The 13,980-nt window shown below is 43.8% G+C and overlaps 1 long non-coding RNA gene across 1 annotated transcript; it reads left to right on the top strand.

Annotated features, from left to right (window-relative positions):
* Positions 1-8,978: 8,978 nt before the first annotated feature.
* LOC137333564 (uncharacterized) lies at positions 8,979-11,591 on the top strand. The gene is made up of 3 exons (XR_010965926.1): positions 8,979-10,120; positions 10,327-10,404; positions 11,330-11,591. It is a non-coding gene; the product is annotated as an uncharacterized lncRNA (long non-coding RNA).
* Positions 11,592-13,980: the final 2,389 nt, after the last annotated feature.

The raw sequence follows: 13,980 nt of genomic DNA, 5'->3' as shown, positions 1-13,980 counted from the left end.
GCCTGAGGGGGTGGTGGACGCAGATACAATCGTGACTTTCAAAAGGGAACTGGATCAATACTTGAAGGGAAAAAATTTGCAAGGCCACGGAGATAGGGCGGGAGAGTGGGACTAGTTGGATTGCTCTTGCAGAGAGCCGGCACAGACTCAACGGGCCGAATAGCCTCCTTCCTTGCTGTAACCATTCTATGATTTTATGATTCTAATATTTTATAGGGTACATTTTACAAATTTGCTCTTCCTACATGGAGCTTCACCTGATGGGAGCACTTATTGAGAATTTGGCTGTGCATTGTCCTCCCACAATTTTCCATTCAGTACAATAAAAATACAAAGGAAGCTGGAAGAGATATTTATGTCTTGATATAATTCAGGGGGGGATAGCAGAAGATCAGAAATCTTCCCCAGCTAGAGCTCAGAATCTTCCGTGGAACAACGTGGGAAGGCTGGTGGTTTCAAAGTTTCGAACTGATGGGAGAGGGTTGTGTCTGCTGCAGATACTTCATGCACTAAATACTCAACACCCACTTAACGGAGTGACCTCTAACTTGTCTGAATATTTGTGTAATGAAAAATGTCCACATGCAAGGCTCTTGTTCAACCACAGCAAAGGCTGCCAAATCTGAATGGTACAGGTTAACATGTCCAGATATAATACACAATGGTGCTGATAGTTTGTGTGTGTGTGTGTGTGTGTGTGTGTGTGTGGTGAGGGCAGGGGGCGGGGGGGTCAGCTGTTGAGAAAATCATTACTGGGACTCAATGTCCTGTAGGGCACTGAGGTCGAACATATCTGCAGGCACATTTCCAAATGATGGGAGAGAATTATTAGTGGTCAGGATGTATGTCACTAATATTCAGGATTCAGATATTGAATACTAAATCCCACCCCCACTATTTGAGGAATATATTTGCTGAATTTGGAGTATCTAGCTATGTACACTAAAGGGTGTTAGACCAATCTTCACCCTTTTTCTTGACACATATACGTAGAAAGTCGACTAAAATCTACCATTTACTTCAGAAGATGATAAGATTCCTGCGTTAGCGTGCCTTTGAGCCATCTTACGAACACACGAATTAAAAGCAGGAGTAGGCCATTCGGCCCCTCGAGCCTGCTCTGCCATTTGATAAGATCATGGCTGATTTGATTGCGACCTCAACCCTACTTTCCCGTCTACCTACTATAACCTTTGACTCCCTTGTTAATCAGGAATCTATCCAGCTCAGCCTTAAATATACAGTAAGTACCCAGTCCAATCACCAATCCATCACAGCACAATACTAAGTTATATTAGTTAACATCTTTTTTTCAGAGGTTTCAAGGACATAGACAGACACAGAGATGCTTTAACCATTATTACATTATTTAACAAGGTCGGTGAAAGAGATTAGATAATTATAGGCACAATTGTGAATTAAGTGAATCCTAATATTTTAACATTAGCTGCATTCTCTTGTTTATAACTTAGCAACGTTATGTTCAATGTCTAAGGTTACAACATGGCTTAGGAAGGTTACATTTACAGTCTATATTCAACACATCATTGATAAATACTGAGCTTTGAATGTTAATGCTATCCCTCTCTGATATACACACAGGCTTATGACTTTGGCTTTCTAGTAGCTCAGTACTTTGTGCAAAGAATGTTATTACTTCCTCTGCGATGCTCAGCTTCACCTTTGGGGATGCCTGTAGCACGTTGCCTCTGTGGTCATTGTCTTCCTTTGTCAGTTGCATTCTTGTCCAATATTAACTAAAACGGTACGTATGTCTTTCTTTATATTGTTATACTGTTATTTTACTCACACACTCAAAGTTATGAGCAATTAAATAATAAGTATGATACATTTTACAAGTTTACTTCTGTCAGGTTAATTAATCAGCCTTCCCTCACCTTCCATTTTTCACTTTCAGCACCATCTCTAGATTAGAGACAATTCTCCAAAATATTTCTCCACAGAACGATTCGGTTTATTCTACTTCTACCAGCTCTCAAAATCTTCCAGTTTAGACTGGCCAAGCATAACTGTTCATATGATTATTTCAGAAAGCAAATGCAACTTATGCGCACATGACTAATAGTGACCAACCAAGGTCTCATTCAAATGGGCAGACATGTAAAGCAGCTCGAATACTCACAATTTAAGTATCTTTGTGCAGACCAGGCCTTTCAATCAGGTGCTCTAAAATCTAACTCTTCCAGCACCTAAATTACATCATGAAAGCCATCTTCTGATAATATTGTCTTCTTAAAATCATCTCTGTTTATTTGATGATTGTTTGCTCCCACATTATGACACAAGAAGTTTTAGATTTTCAGTCTTAACAGATTTAGCACCATGTGGATCCAGGGTTAATTAGCACCATTTAGTGTCTGTCTTTCTGTGTGACTCTGTTGCATCTTCTCTGTGAGAGCTTGCTCCATCTCCCAGAATCCCAGTATTAATCATTTTTGCTGCCAAAAGAGGAACACACTTGCATTGATCTGGAAACCTTTTTATAGTTCAGAAAGCTCTCAAAATGCTTTGCTCTACCAACCATGTCTTATTTTAAAGACCAGTGACTGTTCTTAGTTAAGCAACCACAGGATCCATTATACACACAGCAAGACCGACAAACAGCAATGAGAGGAATGACCAATTAATCTATTTTGGTTGGTTGAGGAACATTGGGCAGGACACCAAAGCAACTGCCTGCTCTTCTGTCAATAGTGCCAAGGAATAGAATCATAGAAAGTTACGGCACAGAAGGAGGCCATTTGGCCCATCATGCCTGTGCCAGCCGAAAAAGAGCTATCTCGGTTAGTCCCACTTTCCAGCACTTGGATCATAGCCCTATAGGTTACTGCACTTCAAGTGTACATCCAAGTACTTTTTAAATGTGTTGAGGGTTCCTGCCTCTACTACCCTTTCAGGCAGTGAGTTCCAGGCCCCCACCATCCTCTGGGTGAAAAAATTTCTCCTCAGCTCCCTTCTAATCCTTCTACCAATTACTTTAAATTGATGGCCTCTGGTCACTGACCACTCTAATAAGGGAAATAGGTCCTCCCTATCCACTCTATCTAGTCCCATCATAATTTTACAATCCTCACTAAAATGTCCCCTCAGCCTCCTTTGTTCCAAAGAAAACAACCCCAGCCGATCCAATCTTTTCTCATAGCTAAAATTCTCCAGCCCTGGCACCATCCTCGTAAAATTCCTTTGTACCTTCTCTCGTGCAATTTCATCTTTCCTGTAACGTGGTGATCAGAACTGTATGTAGTACTCAAGCTGTGGCCTAACTAGTGTTTTATACAGTTCTAGCATAACCTGCCTGGTCTTATATTCTATGCCTCGGCCAATAACCATCATAACCATCTTATCTACCTGTCCTACTACCTTCAGGGATCTGTGGACATGCACTCCAAGGTCCCTTTGTTCTTCTACACCTCTCAGTATCCTTTCAATTATTTTGTACTCCCTTGCCTTCTTTGCCCTCCCCAAAGCATTACCTCATACTGCTCTGGATTGAATTCCATTTGCCACTTTTCTGCCCATCTGACCAGCCCATTGATATCTTCCTGAAGTCTACAGTTTTCCTCCTCACTATCAACTACATGGCCAATTTTTGTATCATCTGCAAACTTCTTCATCAAGCCCCCTACATTCAAGTCCAAATCATTAATATATACCAAAAAAGCAAGGGACCTAGTACTCAGCTTTGCGGGACCCCACTTGAAACAGCCTTCCATTCGTAAAAACACCCGTCAACCTTTGCTTCTTGCCACTGAGCCAATTTTGGATCCAACTAGCCACTTTCCCTTGGATCTCATGGGCTTTTACTCTTTTGACCAGTCTGCCATGTGGCACCTTGTCAAAAGCCCTGCTAAAATCCATATACACGACATCAAACACATTACTCTCATCGACCCTCCTTGTTAACTGCTCAAAGAATTCAATCAAGTTGGTCAGACACGACCTTCCGTTAACAAATCTATGCTGACTGTCCTTGATTAACCCGTGCCTTTCTAAGTGACGATTTATACTGTCCCTCAGAATCAATTCCAATGATTTGCCCACCTCCAAGGTTGGACTGACAGGTGTATAATTATTCGGCCTATCTCTTTCTCCCTTTTTAAACAACGGTACAATGTTAGCAGTCCTCCAATCCTCCGGCACCATGCCTGCAGTCAAGGAGGATTGGAAATTGATGGTCAGAGCCTCCGCTATTTCCTCCCTTGCTTCTCTTAACAGCCGAGGATACACTTCATCCGGGCCTGGTAATTTATCTACTTTCAAAGATGCTAATCCCCTTAATACTTCCTCTCTCATCCAATATTTCACACTCCTCCTCTGTAACTACAACCCCTGCATGGTCCCCTACTTTTGTGAAAAAGACGTAAAGTATTCATTAAGAACCATAGCCACGTCGTCCACCTCCACACATAGATTACCTTTTTAGTCTCTAATAGGCTCCACTCTTTCCCTGGTTCTCCTCTTGCTCTTTATGTATTTACCAAACATTTTTGTGTTTTCTTTAATTTTACTTGCCAGTATTTTTTCATGCCCTCTATTTGCTTTACGAATTTCCTTTGTAATTTCACCCTTGTACTTTCTAAACTCCTCTAGGCTTTCTGCAGTATTGAGCTCTTGATGTCTGACATAAGTTTACCTTTTTTGCCTTATCTTACCCTGTATGTTCCTTGTCATTCTGGGGGCTCTAGATTTTTCTTTATGGGAACATGTTCACTCTGAGCCCCTTGAATCTCCCCTTTGATTGCCTCCCACTGCTCTGACACTGATATACCTTCAAGTAGCTGTTTCCAGTCCAATTTTGCTAACTCACATCTCAGCTTAGTAAAATTGGCCTTTGCCCAATTTAGAACTTTTACTCCTATTCTATCTTTTCCTTTTCCATAACTATGCTAAATCTAACTGAATTATGATCACTACCAGCAAAATGCTCTCCCACTGATACTCCTTCCACCTCCCCAGTTTCATTCCCTAAAACTAAATCCAGAACTGCACCCCCCACCCACCGCCCCCCCCAACCCACCCTGTTGGGTTTGCGACATACTGGCTAAAAAAATTCTCCTGATTGCTATTTAAGAATTCTGCACTCCATATACCTTTTGCACTGATTGTATCCCAGTTAATATTAGGGTAGTTAAAACACCTAATGTGACTGCCCTATTGATTTTGCACTTCTCAGAAATTTGCCTACATATTTGCTCTTCTATCTCCCTCTGACTGTTTGGGGGTCTATAGTACACTCCCAGCAGTGTGACTTCCCTCTTTTTTCCTTTAGCTCAAACCATATGGCCTCATTTGATTCTCCTTCTAACACATCAACCCTCCTCACAGCTATAATTGTTTCTTGAAACAATATTGCCCTCCGCCTCCTTTTTTTATCCCCCTTTCTATCTCGTCTGAAAATCCTGTAACCAGGAATGTTGAGCTGCCATTCCTGCCCTGTTTATGCCATATTTTGGTAATAGCAATGATATCATACTTCCACATAACCATTTGTGCCCTTAACTCATCTGCCTTATTCACCATATTCCTTGCCTTGAGGTATACACTGCCAAAATCCTTTGTTGTCTGATTTCTAACCTTTGTTTGCTCTGCCTTCCAAACTCATTTACTAATTTTCTGCCTTCCAATTCCAGCTCTGCTTCTCTCCCTTCTGAATCTACGCTCAGGTTCCCATCCCCCTGTGAAGCTAGTTTAAACCCTCCCCCACAGCACTAGCAAACCTCCCCGCGAGGATATTGGTCCCGGCCCTGTTGAGGTGCAACCCATCCGGCTTGTACAGGTCCCACCTCCCCCTGAACTGGTCCCAATGCCCCAGGAATCTAAAGCCCTCCCTCCTGCACCATTTCTCGAGCCACGCATTCATATTCTCTGTCCTCCTACTTCTATACTCGCCACCGCGTGGCACCGGGAGTAATCCGAAGATTCCGAACATTGAAGTCCTGCTTATTAATCTCTTTCTTAACTCCTTAAAATCTGCCTGCAGGACATCATCCCTCTTTCTACCTGTGTCGTTGGTACCGATGTGGACCACGACCTCTGGCTGTTCACCCTTCCCCTCAAGAATGTTCTGCAGCCGCTCAGTGAAATCCTTGACCCTGGCACCAGGGAGGCAACATACCATCCTGGAATTTTGGCTGTGGCTGCAGAAACGCCGATCTGTTCCCCTAAATATCGAATCCCCTATCACTATTCCTCTCCTGACATTTCTCCTCCCCCCAAGTACAGCTGAGCCACCCATGGTGCTGTGGACTTGGCTCAGGAACCCTCCACCCACATCAGTATTCAGAACTGAACACTGGTTGGAGAGCGAGATGCCCTCAGGGGACTCCTGCTCTACCTGCCTGGTCTTCCTTGTCTGTCTGGCGGTCACTCAGTCCCTCTCTGCCTGCACTCTCTTAAGCTGTGTGGTGACCACCTCCTGAAACGTGCTATCCACGAAAATCTCAGCCTCGAGGAAACCAGCTGTTGTTCAAGCTCTGAAGCCCGGATGCCCTGCTCTTCCAGCTGATGACACTTCCTGCACCTGTGGTTGTCCAGGATACGGGCGCCGTCCTCGAGTTCCCACATGGCAGAGGATGTGCTTTCGACGGGACTGAGGTGCCCTGCCAGGCCTCGATTTATTATATCATTAACTAAACTTAACCAAAATAAACTTAAAGAGTTAAAAAAAACTCACCAAAAAAAGAACACTCACCAGCTACTCACCAATCAGCTCCTTCCCTTGCACTGAAGTCATTTGAGGTGTTTTTTCACCTCTCTCCCCGCTCGTGCTCCACTCTCTACTCTCTCACTCCACCTTTTAGCACTGATCCCGCACTCCACTTTCTCTCTACTCTCTCACTCCTCCTTTTATCACTGATCCCATGCTCCGCTCTCTACTCTCTCGCTCCTCCTTTGATCACTGATATGTTGTTCATATTAATCTTTAATATTAAGCTGTGGATGTGGAATAAGCAGACAGAGAGGACAGCTCTCAGTCAATGAATGGCACCTTTGACAATAGGACATTGCCTCACTACTGCATGGGACTGTCAGCAGGAATTGTGTCCTCAAGTCTGCAAAAGGAATTGAACTCACGATTCTGCAGCAAGAATACTTCTAACTCAGCTGGTACGGTTTGTCTCATTGTTATCTCAAAATGAGAGAATCGGTTCTCGATTTCGGGATTGGAAAATTCCGTTAATCCACTTGCGGCCGATCTGTGGTTTCAAATTGATTTAATGGCAGCAAATACAAATAATCAACCAAATCAGTGCAGACCAGTCATCTAACCTGGGACCACCCTTACCCAGAGAATGGATAGAATGTGGAACTTGCTAACACATGGAGTAGTTCAGACGAATAGTGTAGATGCAATTAAGGGGAAGCTGGATAAGTACATGAGGGAGACAGGAATAGCAGGATATCCTGATAGGCTTAGATGAAATAGGGTAGGAGGAGGTTCCTGTGGAGCATAAACACCAGCACAGACCAGTTGGGATGAATGGCCTGTTTCTGTGCTGTAAATTCAATGTAATTCTATGCAATTCGTGATCTGTGTGGTTCAGAGGCAGCAGCTAACAATGGACACAAGGACTTAGATAAAATCAGAAATAGAAAACCAGTGACAGATCAAATTCAATGTTGACACATGCAAGATACTAAACATTGGAAAAAGGAACGGGTGTCACAATTATCCTGTGGATACTATAGAAAAAAAGCTAAAGTTGAAATGACATCCCAAAGCACATCACAGACAGCAGATTACTTTTCAAGTGCAGCTATGTGGGCCATCACAGCAGCCAATGTGCAGACAGCAAGATGCCGCAAACAACAATGAGCTAAATGACCAGTTAACTTGTTTTGGTGGTGCTGGTTGAGGGATAAATGTTGGCCAGAACAGCTCCTCTGCTCTCCTTTGAATAGTGCCATGTGATCTTATACATCCACATAAACAGGCAGACAGGGCCTCGTCTCATCGGAAAGACAGCACCTTTGACAGTGCAGCACATCCACAGTACAGCTGAGAATATGCCCCCAAGTTCTGCCCACAAGCTTCTGCCTCAGAGGTGAGAGCTGTACTACTGACTAAGCCCTAGACAACATCAGTCTCCAGTGTGACTTTACAGTGTGCCAGGATAGTGGGAGAAAGATCACAGGATACCACGTCCACAGTCAACTAATCCACACCGAAAATATTTGGACATCCCTGTTCCAGAGGCATCGGTAATTCAGACCACGCCTGCACATATCACTAATATCTCACTGAGTTATATCATTTATGTGCTTTAATACACCTCAGAATTTGAGTTTATTGCCCCCAATTTTGTGGGGCTCCCTCTTTGATTTGACAGAGCAGCTCCCCTGAATCACAAAATCGAAACGAGGACCCTATTCTCTCACCTCCCATCATTTGCTGCTTTGAGGTTGAATCTGTAAGAACCGTCCTGGCCCATGAGTCCTAATACTGAAGCAAAGATATCATTGAATCATTCACTCCATCATTCCCCACACTGCTCCATCACCACAAGGTTTAATCTCCGCCATGAGACTGCACCAGATGGCAATGTGATCTCAAAGCATCATTTTATGCAATGTGGCCTGTTTAGACTCTTAACACTTTCCCTACACATTGTGTTGTCTTTAGGAATATCACTTATTTAACAAAGAGAATGGCACTTATCACATGACATGAAATAGCTTTATTTATTTAATGGGGTTGTTATTTTATGCCGAATTTTTTGAGTTGTGATCGGCGGGGAATCGGGTGCAAAACCGGGGAAGGGGCGGGTCGGTCCGGGCAGAATGCACACGGAGCACCGAAGTGAATCAGCGGTTCCAGGTGGGAATTGCACCCGTCTCCTTCACTCTGAACACGTCCCCAAAATATTCCTCAATAACAGCAATTTCCCAACATTTCCTGTGCGATCACCGTGAGTCTGAGCGTCTGCAGCACGTTTCACACCCACGGTCTGGGGGGTCCAGGACTGCATCTTCTGTTTTAGGTTTAATTTGCCCTTTTCACTCTGGATATCTTTTAGTTCCTGTGTTTCAGATTGCTCTCCCAGGTCAGACCCAGCTCCCCATGTCCCAGAGAATTGTTCCACTTGCCTTGATATCTACAAGAGTTTGTATTCATGGCGTTTTTAACGTTGAAAAACGTCCCGAGGTTAATAAAAGGGACCCCCAGAGACGAAAGGTCATCGACCTGAAACGTTAACTCTGTTTCTCTCTCCACAGATGCTGCCTGACCTGCTGAGTGACTCCAGCATTTTCTGTTTTAATTTCAGATTTCCAGCGTCCACAGTATTTTGCTTTTTCAGAGAAGCAGAGACTCTTTCAAGGGGAGCCAAGATCTAAGATTTGTTATTATAGATCGTTTATCAGGGTCCTTTCTGATTCTAAATATTTACAGAGTTACTGAGAACAAACTCCAGTGCAGTTCAATCTTTCAACAGACAGGAAGGTGCACACGGTCCAAAGGTCACCTGAACTCCTCGCTCTGTGAACAGGCTCCTCACACTGACCGGGGGACTGGTCAATTCTCACCTCTCCAAACACGGCGGGTGTGAAACGTGCTGCAGATGAAAACACTTTATGAATGAAATCACTTTATGAATGAAAACTCTTGTAGATATCAAAGCAACTGGGAAAACTCTCTGTGACACAGGGAGCTGGGGTTGACCTGAAGCTGAAACACGGAAACAAAAAAAATTATCCATAAAACGATAAATAAAACCTAAAACAGAAGATGCAGTCCTGGACCCCCCAGACCGTGGGTGTGAAACGTGCTGCAGACGCTCAGACTCACGGTGATCGCACAGTAAATGTTGTGAAATTGCTGTTATTGAGGAATATTTTGGGGTCGTGTTCTGAGTGAAGGAGACGGGTGCAATTCCCACCTGGAACCGCTGATTCACTTCGGTGCTCCGTGTGCATTCTGCCCGGACCGACCCGCCCCTTCCCCGGTTTTGCACCCGATTCCCCGCCGATCACAACCCATAAAATTCGGCTCCGATGCAGCAAACGGCACAAGATCGAGAAACGCTGATTCGGTGACGGCTCCAAACTGAAGAGGAAGTTAGTGAAATGTCTGACTCTAAGGCCTGTGTCTGCCTGGATGGTGAGTGGAGACGAGTCAGTCCTTTCAGCTCAGTGTCCCCGCTCAGTGTCACTGAGGTGGAGCAGGATTGGAGGGGAGGCTGTTTATTAAATTAACTGGAGATCAGAGGGTGACAAAGAGCCGGGGCTCCTCCTCACGGTGGGGATTTCTCAGGGTTTAAATCCCAACTCTGTGTCTTTATATTTGTTTGTTTTCCCTGTTTTCAGGATCCTGCTCCTGTGAAAACACCTGCAGGTGCTCCGACTGCCGATGTCCCACCAGCAAAGCTGGACGCTGCCAGAAAAGTGAGTAACTGTGGGACTGTTTAAAACCCCTCACATTGTATTTATGTGACTGATGGTTCTGGGCAGAACTCAGACTGGAACAGAATGGAAAATTACAAGCTCCATGAGCTTTCATTCCGATCAATTTGTCTCCAGTGTCGGGAATCACCATAAACCAACCTCTAATTCTAACTCCAACCATAACTAATCATATTCCCAACCCTAATCCTCACTCTAACTCTGAATCTAACTCTATTCCTAACATAGGGAATTGTCACTGATCCGATGGAACCCCACTGAGTCCCGATGGGTGATTGTCGCGATCTTCACGCTGCTCCAGTTGCCAGTTCAGTACCTGAGATGCCCCGTATTGTCCCTCATTGAATTAAATTAACACAGAACGTCACTGTTTCGCTTGTGGTTAAACCAGAACCTCTTCACCTACCAGCGCTTAACACGCTGCTGCTACATTCCTGTCGGTGCTATTTTTATCCAGGATTTAAAGCAGCAACTACAGCTTGTATTTATTCAGCGCATTTTAATGTCGAAAAACATCTCAAGGTGTTTCACAGAGGAGAAAGGGAGGGCGCATCGTGAGCAGGGGAACAGCAGCTTTTAATAGAGCTCACAGGAATGGAATACCAACCCCTTAAAGGTCCACATGTGAAACAAGCTGGTGGGAAGTTTTACTCTGAAGATTTGATCACTGAACAGTGGGTGGGACAGACTGATGATATTACATGGTCCCAAATCTTACCACAAATACAGAAGCTGAGAGATTGACAGGTAGGGCTTCTGAGGGGGGCATTTTCAGGCGGGTTACTTGGAGATATGACACAGATTAGTTTATTAGGGAGGAGCTCAGTGCTGTAATGGGAGGGTCTGGGGGTGTTTCAGTGAATGATTCATTGTTACTGATTTCTGCCTTTTCCCTCTCCTCTCTCAGGTTGCTGCTCTTGCTGTCCTGCCGGATGCACTAACTGCGCCAATGGCTGTGTGTGCAAAGGGAAAACCTCCGACAAATGTAGCTGCTGCTCCTGAACAACTGGCCCTTCAGGCACAATATATAAAGTATTCTCCATATGTACTGTATTTTTTAAAAAGCCGCATGTCTTCGGGATGTATGTCCTGATCAGTTGTGTGTTGATATCTCATGAAAAGTGAATTAATTCTTTTTAAAGTATCAGGAAATAAAAAATCTATTTCAAGTCCTGTGATAAGAGCCATTCTTTTTGTGAAGTGTGTGATATTCCTAACGACAACATAAGTGTAGGAAAAGAGTTAGAGCCGAAACAGGCCACATTGCATAAAATTATGCCTCAAGGCCACATTGCCATCTGGTGCAGGCTCATGGAAGAGGTTGTACCATGTGGTCATGGTGTAGTGTGGGGAATGATGGAGTGAATGATTCAATGGTTTCCTTGCTTCAGTATTAGGATTCATGGGCGAGGACGGTTCTTACAGCTTCAACCTCAAAGCAGCAAATGTTGGGAGGTGAGAGAATAGGGGCCTTGTTTCTATTTTGTGACTCGGGGAACGGCTCTGTCAAATCAAAGAGGGAGCCCCACAGAGCAGGGGCAGTAAATTCAAATTCTGAAGCACAAAAATTACGTAACTCAGTCAGATATTAGTGACATGTGCAGACGTGGTTTGAATTACTGATATCTCCAGTACATGAGAGTCGAAACATTTTCCTTGTGGACCACATCACTGTGGCTGTGGGCCGCATATTAACCATTACAACACCAAACACTAAAATTGAAGTAAAGCCATCAGCTGCCAGTTAATTTTCCACACTCAACAGTCATTGCTTTTAAAGAATAAATCTTTGGCCCTAAATTTATAATGAGTATTCTGATTCTTTGTCAAATAGAGAGCTTTCTACACATTTCCTCAATAATATGTTCAGGAAAGATCGGGAAGGAAAGAAAGGAGGGGGCTGGGTGGCAGTTTTGATTAAGGAGAATATTGCAGTGCTGGAGAGAAAGGATGTCCTGGAGGGGTCAAAGACAGAACCTATTTGGTTAGAGTTGAGAAATAATAGAGGTGCCATTACACTACTGGGAGTAGTCTATAGACCACCAACTAGTGGGAAAGGTATAGAGGAGCAAATTTGCAGGGAAATTACAGAGATATGCAAGAACCATAGAGTAGTGATAATGGGGGACTTCAACTATCCTAATATAGACTGGGATAGTAATAGTGCAAGGGGCAAAGAGGGGGAGGAATTTTTGAAGTGTATTCAGGAGAACATCCTTGACTGGTACGTTTCCGGCCCAACGAGGAAGGAGGCATTGCTGGATCTGGTCATAATCTTCCAATCATCCTTAAATATGAGAATTACAAATGTTACACCCTTGTCCAAAAATGGGTGTAAGGATAAACCAAGCAACTACAGGCCAGTCACTTCAACCTCGGTGGTGGGGAAACTTCTAGAAATGATAATCCAGGACAAAATTAACAGTCACTTGGAAAAGTGTAGATTAATTAAGAAAAGCCAGCATGGATTTGTGAAAGGCAAATTGTGTTTAACTAACTTGATTGAGTTTTTTGATAAGGTAACAGAGAGGGTTGATCAGGGGAATGCGGTTGATGTGTATATGGACTTCCAAAAGGTGTTTGATAAAGTGCCGCATAATAGGCTTGTCATCAAAGTTGAAGCTCATGGAATAAAGTTGGCAGTAGCAGCAAGGATACAAAATTGGCTAAGTGACAGGAAACAGAGAGAAGTGATGAACCGTTGTTTTTTGAACTGGTGGGAGGGACACAGTGGTGTTCCCCAAGGGTCGGTACTAGGACCATTGCTTTTTTTGATATATATTAATGACTTGGACTTGGGTGTACAGGGCACAATTTCAAAATTTGCAGATGACATAAAACTTGGAAGTGTAGTGAACAGTGAGGAGGAGAGTGATAGACTTCAAGAGGATATAGACAGGCTGGTGGAATTGGCGGACACGTGGCAGATGAAATTCAACGCAGAAAAGTGTGAAGTGATACATTTCGGTCGGAAGAATGAGGAGAGGCAATATAAACTAAAGGGGTAGAGGAACAGAGAGATCAAGGGTAATGTGTGCACAAATCATTGAAGGTGGCAGGCCAGGTTAAGAAAGCCGTTAAGATAGAGGCATGGACTACAAAAGCAAAGAGGTTATGATGATTTGGCCACAGCTGGAGTATTGTGTCAAGTTCTGGGCACCACATTTTTTGGAAGGATGTGAAGGCCTTAGAGAGGGTGCAGAAGAGATTTGTTTCTGTTACGTGCATAGACTGGAGAAGCTGAGGTTGTTGTCGTCAGAGCAGAGAAAGTTGAGAGGAGATTTGATAGAGGTATTCAAAATCGTGATGGGGCTGGTCATAGTAGAGAGAGAGAAACTATTCCCATTGGCGGAGAGGTCAGGAACCAGAGGATATAGATTTAAGGTGATTGGCAAAAGAACCAAAGGCGACATGAGAAAAAGCTTTTTTACACAGCGAGTGGTTGTGATCTGGAATTCACTGCCTGAGGGGGTGGTGGACGCAGATACAATCGTGACTTTCAAAAGGGAACTGGATCAATACTTGAAGGGAAAAAATTTGCAAGGCCACGGAGATAGG

Source organism: Heptranchias perlo, chromosome 16, assembly GCF_035084215.1.
Source record: "Heptranchias perlo isolate sHepPer1 chromosome 16, sHepPer1.hap1, whole genome shotgun sequence".
In the NCBI taxonomy this organism is placed as follows: Eukaryota; Metazoa; Chordata; class Chondrichthyes; order Hexanchiformes; family Hexanchidae; genus Heptranchias; species Heptranchias perlo.
Note: the sequence above shows the minus strand (reverse complement) of the source record. Positions and strands in the feature narration are given on the sequence as shown.